At 30.4% G+C, this 7,696-nt stretch overlaps 1 long non-coding RNA gene across 1 annotated transcript; it reads left to right on the forward strand.

The window, feature by feature from the left end:
• Positions 1 to 1,823: 1,823 nt before the first annotated feature.
• On the forward strand, positions 1,824 to 7,366 carry LOC125861792 (uncharacterized). Its single transcript, XR_007445986.1, has 3 exons — positions 1,824 to 1,953; positions 5,588 to 5,724; positions 7,140 to 7,366. It is a non-coding gene; the product is annotated as an uncharacterized LOC125861792 (long non-coding RNA).
• Positions 7,367 to 7,696: the final 330 nt, after the last annotated feature.

Here is a 7,696-nt window from a genome sequence, read left to right on the forward strand (position 1 = left end):
GTTTATAGTTTTCATTATAATATTTTGGATTAAAATTTTTTGGGTCTTTTACTCCTGATGTGCTAGGTTTTTCGTCCATGTCTACGTCTTTTGTTTTTACTTCTAAATACCATAGTTCAATTCAATTTTACACCTTGCAAGTATTAAATATAAATGAAATAAATACTCTCTCCGTTCTTTTTTATATGTAACCTTTTTAATTTGCACTAGCATTAAGAAATTAAGTAAATTTATCCTTCAACCCTTATTTAATGTTTTCTTTAAGTCAACTTTATAATAAATGATGAATATGTTAGATTTCAAAATTAAAATGCATTTGGATGACTATTTAATTTTTTTAGTTTATTTTTGGAGCCAAATTTCTTCACCAATTGATCCAAAAAATTTAAAAATTAAATTTTTCTACCTCAATTTTCCTATATGTTTTGTGTAAAAATGTTTTAATTTGTTTGTTGATATTTCTTTTTCAAAATCATATTTTTTAGAATAGTGAATGGAAAAAGAAGTTAATGTATGAAGTACTCCAATGATATTAATTACTTATAGATTTCCTAAGTTGGTCAAAGTATATATTTTCAAGATTAATTAACTATTCTATCAAGGGTATAATGGGAAGAATATGATAATTTATGTATTGATTTTATAAAACGACAAGTATCATGATCCAACTATTTATAGAAATGGATGACATATAAAAAGTAACGGAGAGAGTAAGTGATTACATTAACTTCAATTACCTAATAATATCAAAGTCTCACTCAAAATTTATCTTGACCAAGTGTTTTTCATAATTTTATATGTTTCACACAATACCTTTAGCAATTTAGTATAATTAGTTCGATTTGATTCGATTCAATTTTACGTTATATTACTTTGTTTGTTTCAAGTATAAGTCAAATAAATAGATGATTTTATTGAATTACTTTTGGTTAACTAATTATATTGAATTTAAATAAAACGTAACAAAGTCTCACTGAAGCTTTATCGCATGATCATGTGTTTTGAAAATTAATGTTATGTGACTCGGACATGATCTATTGAGAATATATTTTTATCGATTTAGAGTAATTAAATGTGTTCACCATTAGAGTTGATTTAATTTAAGAAAACATTGCTAAATCTAACTCAATTGTTATCCTAAATCAAGTGTTTTAAGAATTACTATTTTACTCGAACCTAATCTATTTGGATAATACTTTTATGATTTACTATTAATTTGAATTAATTAAAAATTCCAATTAGCTGAGCTTATAATTAATATACTCCATAGAAGAGTATCTATAGATCCCATAACTTTTATCTAATACGTACTATAAACATTAGACATACGCAGTAATTAATAAGTTATGGCATAAAATGAGTAAATCTAATTACTGTTGACAACAATATGTTTTTGAAAAGTATCTTAATTGTTAGTAATAAAATTAGTGGAGTAATATTTTTCTCAACAAATTGTTAGCTTGTGGCCTAAAATATCTCAACTTTTTCCTTTTCTCACAAAAAAGCCAAGGCGCCAAAACATTTCTCCTTTCCCCCCAAATCTTCCCTCTTTTAATTTCGATTTAGTTTTAGGGTTCCTCATTAGAGCCAAAACGTTGAAACCGTAGCCACCTTTACCCATCTCTCTCCTTCGTCATATGGCATACAATGGCAAGTGTCTCGTGCCTTTTCCGGCCATTTAGGGCAATAGCCATAATGGTTCTTATTTTCTCCGACTATCCGCAAAGGCAAAGCTTCTCCACTCCTCCCTTCTTGCGCATCAGAATACCTTAGTGTGGTTTGTTGAATTCTAAAACTAAAGCAAGTTCTTTGCTTGTTTATGTAGGAATGTCGATTTGTTGGAAAAAAGTTGTAAACATTTTTCTCTCGTGTTGTTGAGTTTCATTCTTTTGTGGTCGAAGGCTGTTGCGGTCAAGGTCCTCAACTAAAGTCTCAAAAGTTGTTCTAATAAAGGTAATTTATGTTTTCTTTACTTTATTCATTAATTGATTTTCAGTAACTTCATCTTGTCAATTAGTTGTGTGTGCTTAATTTTAATTAGGTTCAAGTTATTATGTATATATATTTAAAACTCTCTGCTCTCTATTAAGTTCTCTGTTAAGTTGTTGGAAATGGTTTGAGATGGAATTAATGTAGTTAAGATGATATAGAGAGAAAATGATCAAAATGGTCCTTAATGTAAGGGTTTTGTAGTGTTATGGTCCTTAATATATACCATTTCATTGAAATAGTCCTTTATGTATACAAAATATGATTGTTTTGGTCCTAAACCCTAAAACATAATGGTTATTGTTAAAATTTAACTAAGAAATTTTAAAATTTTCCTTTTCTACTGCTGAACCTGGAGGAATGATGTTTGCAAATTAAATTGAGATCTCAATATGGATGATTTGTCAAGTGGGCTCATGAATTTTCCTGGAAAGCGGCGGTGATTGAACTTGAGACTTGGGTGGTGTTCACCGGCTTTATGGTGGCATTTACCTCATAGATACCGCCATAAAAGTCTTGAGTTCACTTAAAGAAATCGGATGAAATCTCTCTCTTGCATGTGAAATGAAGCTTTTAATTCGCAAATGCTACTCAAGTACTCTAAAATATTAGACTCTTATCAAATTTGTACTTGAAAAGTGGGTGAGAACTTTGATGATGTCGAACTTACTGGTTTTGATGCTAAATATATGCAATTAAATTCGAACTAGTGGCTGCCTTTTGTTATTGAAATGAAATACTTCAGCTGAATTGCCTATCATATTTCTTTGTTAAGAAAATCTTCTCCAATATTTTATGAATCTTCTGTAGGTAAAATGAAGCAAATGATTGATTTGTATTTATTTTAGGAGTTTTCTCTCCCAACAAAAAGAAAACGCAAATGAAAGAGAAAGCACCTTAATATTGATTACTTTTGTCTAGTCAATTTTGGTTTTTCTTACTTAATAATGAAGTGATGAAACAAAAAGGAGGCAAAAGAAGGGGAAGAGTGGAGATAGACGAGCAAAGATAGACATTATGCATTTCTTCCGTTAAGTTTAATAGCAACCATTATGTTTTAGGGCTTATGACAAATGATCATATTTTGTATACATGAAGTACTATTTCAATTAAGTGGTATATATGAAGGACCATAACACTTCAAACCCCATACATTAAGGATCATTTTGATCATTCATGATATAGACATGTAAGATAGGAATGAAACCACAATTGTACTTATATACAATCTAAATATCAACTAGTTTAAAATGTTGTATTGCTTGTGTATGGTGAAAGTACATAAAACAGGGGAGAACTCTCATGAGTTTCCCTTGACTAAACAATGCAGACCCCATGCCCTTTCCCCATTTATTTGTTAATTAGTTTTTGAACACGTGTGTTGCACTTGTATCCCATATATTATAAAGCTAAAAGAAGCTATAAGTTATACGTTGAACTATGAGTTAAAAAGTAAAATATCTAGTAAGTTTGCATTTAGCTACATCCTTAATACAACTTAAAAAATAAAACTATGACACTACATTAGTAAAAAATTGTGAATAAATCTTCTCTTCTCTCTAAGGTTGGTTTACACTATTTCTATGAATTGGCATTGTAGTTATCAAAGAAAGCTCTTGTAATTACCATTATAAACCAAATAATTTTTGTATTTACCATTATAAACCAAATAATTTACCAAGTTCTTACACAACAACAAATGAACATAATACCTGGCCTCCAAAAATAAAATAAAATAGTGTGAACTAAATAGGGAAATTTCCAGGGACAAATTGAGCAGCCACATATCAATATAAATTAACTTACATAATTAATTAGGTCTATTAATGTCGCAACTAATATGCATGGGAATTAGATGGTTAACTTTATTTTCATTGAACAAAACTTGTTAATCTAGCTTGATGGAGGACGAAGTCGGTTAACAGTAAACCTTTTGACACTGATTTAGCAACTGATATGCATTATGGCAATTTTTCATAAGATGGCATCCTTAATAGAAATTTAAAATTATACCACAAGACAAAGGAAATTTGCATCAAGAGTAAATACTTCACTTCGCTCACATAAAAGGCAAACATTAACGTGATTCTTTGTGTTAAAATCTAATCATCAAATGTCTATATATCAATAATTGGGGGAGAAAGTAGTTAGAAGACAAAGAACATAAAAAGATTATCTAGAAATATGAATAGTCAAGACAAAGGAAGCTTATGACAGTTTCTAAAAAATATGAGAATTTGTAATTTAATATTAGTATACATGTATAAGAATTTAACGATAGTTTCTAAAAGTTTCAAAATATATAAATTATTATACCAAAATAAGACTTTAGAGCTTCAAAGACAAAGAAACCGATGCACTTCTTAAGAAATTGTGGATAACATTTTGGGGGAGTTAAGTGTGAAAAATTAAAGTGCAGATGTTGGACTTCTAACTCATGTTTTGGTCTGATTTCGAATGAGGTTGAGAGTTTTACCCCAACCTCATATCAATAATTCTCCCAAACATGAACCCTTAGAGTATCTTTAGCCACTTCTTTGTAATATGTAATTTTCATATTTCTTGAACAATGTTGGTAAAAGGAGCACAAGTTGATTCTAGGTCTAGTTTGAGCTTTAGGTAAAAGGAGATGCTTTACTCCATTTGTCCTGCTTTTCAGCAAGAGATTCAATAGTTGAACCCAAAGATTGATGTGAAATTAAGGTGTTTCTGCCGAAATCCCTTTCTTTGATTCCTCTAAGGTGTTGAAGCATCCTTTGTTTACAATTCCTCCTTATTACCCTCTTCCACTGTAAAATATTCCCTCAACGTTTAATTACTATTTATCGTTTTCCCTTATTGTGAAGTAGACTTTGTATTATGGTTTGCAATTTTCTTGTGGGAGGAGATCTGACAACAACTTGTAAGTTTTGTATCTCTTTGTACAATTGTGTTTATTTAAAGAGAGGTTCTGGAGTAACGAGAGGTGGGTTTCTTAAAATATATGCTCTTAAATTAATGGTTAGTGTTTATCTTAACTATAGGTTTCTTTCACATATGTATTTGTTGTTGATAATGTATTTGTTCCCTTTTTATGTGCTTTATAAATTCAAAGAAAAAAGGTTCTTGGGGATGATGACTGATATCTATGTTATTTTTGTTGTTTTGTCTGCTGTTGGTTAAAGGGATGATGTCATTTTATAGATTGTCGTTCGATTCTGCTATACTTTTGTTGATTATCCATTAGTTGGACAGTTGATATTTGAAAATCTCTATTAGCTCTTCTGAGGTGTTTGTTTTTCTCTTTTGCTTTCATTGAATATCTCTTTCCTACTTATACTTGAACTTATGTTAAGAGTGTTGATATTTTGTATATTATATTTTTAACTCTTGACTACAAATGTAATAATTCCTTTTAGGTATATGCTTATAGACATGCAATGAAGTGTTCTTTCCTTTCCTTCAAAATATTCTAGTAGGTGAATGGTATAGAAATTTTTTTTGAAACCTTTTTGTAGGTTTCAAAAGACACTTATTCATGGTTAAATATTTGTATATTTTTCTTCACTAACTTGTGCAGATTTACAAGTTAATTCTTACTTTTACTTTGATGTATTAGATTATGGCAGAAATTGGTTCAAATCAGCCTACTCACCCAACTTAGAGAAGCTTAGTAATGAAAAAAATCTAGTTCGAGGCATTTGATTTGAATGGTTGTCAGATTGATCTCCATATCTGGAAAGATTGATTATTATGGTAAGATGTATTGCTTTTCTATTTCTCTTCTAGCTTAGAGTGTTAATTGTTATTTTTATTGGTTCTCTCATGGTACTATTCTTGTGAAAATATGTGGGGGTTTTTTTTTGATAACCGAGAAATCCGTCTGTGACCCGCCCTTTGGACCAATCACAGCCTTCTAAACTCAGTGGATAATGGGCCTGCCCCTCTACCCTTCTCCACTTAAATACCGGGCTTCACTTTGCATGGTGTGGGGCTTGAACCTGCGACCTAAGCCACAAATCCTCCACCTTTTGCCACTTGAGCTAGGCCTTGGGGGCGAAAATATGTGTCTTATAAAAATGGTTCTGTAACACTTTCTTAGGGAAACATAACTTTGTTTTTGAAAGGTGTCTGTGGGCTGTTCTGGAGTAAGACTCAAGGATCTTCCTTATAGTATCAAGGAACCATATTCCTTTATCTGGGGTTTTAGGTTCCCTATGCGGTGGTACTTTTAAAGTCATTTTTATCTTCTTTTGTTGTTCTATTATGCCATTGTTTAGTGAGTTTTTACATGAAAATTTGGGCTGGATCAGTAAAATTGTTGCTGAAAAGTTTGTGATTTAGATATTTTGAAAGATGTTCATCATAAGACGGCAATAGTGTTGGTGATAAAGGCAGCAAAGACTTGACCTTTTATGGGATTTTCAGCTCTCTTGCTCTACTGATTTGCCAATTGTTTGATGTCACAATTTATTGAGTTTCTTGCTTTGATAGTTTGAGGTTCTTTAGAAAGATTTTGTTGGGAAGTTTGTGATATAGATACTTGAAAGGTGTTCTTTAGCAGATTGAAATAGGATGGGTCCTAATCTCAAGCTAAAATAGGGAGTTTTATTGCCACAAGTGCTTAATAGGCTTGTAATTTTTTACTTCTGTGGTAGTCTTAAGATATAATCAATGTCTTGAAAGTTAATTTTTGTTTGAATTTGTGTGTTGAAAACTAGTGAACAAACAATTTTTATTCGGGCCGGTAAAAGATCTACAACTAATAAATAGATCCAGATGGTGCCAAAGCAGGATATAAGGTTTTGGTAATATGAACTCAACATGGTGCATGACTCTTTATATAGTTAAACTGTACACTAAATATTTCCATATTCTAGGTACTTTTCAGGTTAGATGCTGAGCTAATACAATCCTTAAACATTAGCATTTTGGTAATTCATGTGCAGTAGGTTGTGCAAGGATAATGTTATATTCATTTCTCTACAAGAAAACTGCTTGGTAGGAACATAATGTTGCTCACCACCTCTATATTAGTATGCCTCGTCTTTGTGGTGCTTATAAAGCTGAACATTACAACATATAAGACACAGATTTTGTCCCAAATACTACGTTTTGACATCAATATGAACACTTTAGATTAAATCTTAATTTTCTTCTCTTTTTCACAGGTATTAAAGGCAAGAATTTAATCAAGACTAGTTTCAAGCTAAGTGTTACCATATTATTGGTACTTTGGAAGAAACCTCCACTTATCTTAGTTTAGGCGTAATATTTAGTATATTTTTGTTAGATTTTCTTTTTATTGGACATGTTTTATTTTTATTTAAGGAGCTTGTAATGAGTTATTATCTTGGTGTAATTTTAGTTCTTAATTGTATGGCCATGGGTATTTTATTATTATTTGGTATATTTTATTATTATATTTTCAATTTATGCAATTCTAATTTAAAATATAACTAGGAAACTTGTCCGCGCTTTGCGCTGTCTAACAATAATTTAAAATACACTTTTATAAATTACCTATTCATAAATTATAACTTGCCGTATTTCAAGTTCATATGATTTTTTTTCTTTTGCCGAAACCTTTAAATTCATAAGTTAATAATAGACTAGTGATAATAATGAAGAATAAGAATGAAATTAATATTTTTAATATATTGATTTTTAGGTTATGTACAGTGCATTATAACCATTAGTATAAGAAAGATGTGTATTTATTTGCATA

Source organism: Solanum stenotomum, chromosome 4, assembly GCF_019186545.1.
Source record: "Solanum stenotomum isolate F172 chromosome 4, ASM1918654v1, whole genome shotgun sequence".
In the NCBI taxonomy this organism is placed as follows: domain Eukaryota; kingdom Viridiplantae; phylum Streptophyta; class Magnoliopsida; order Solanales; family Solanaceae; genus Solanum; species Solanum stenotomum.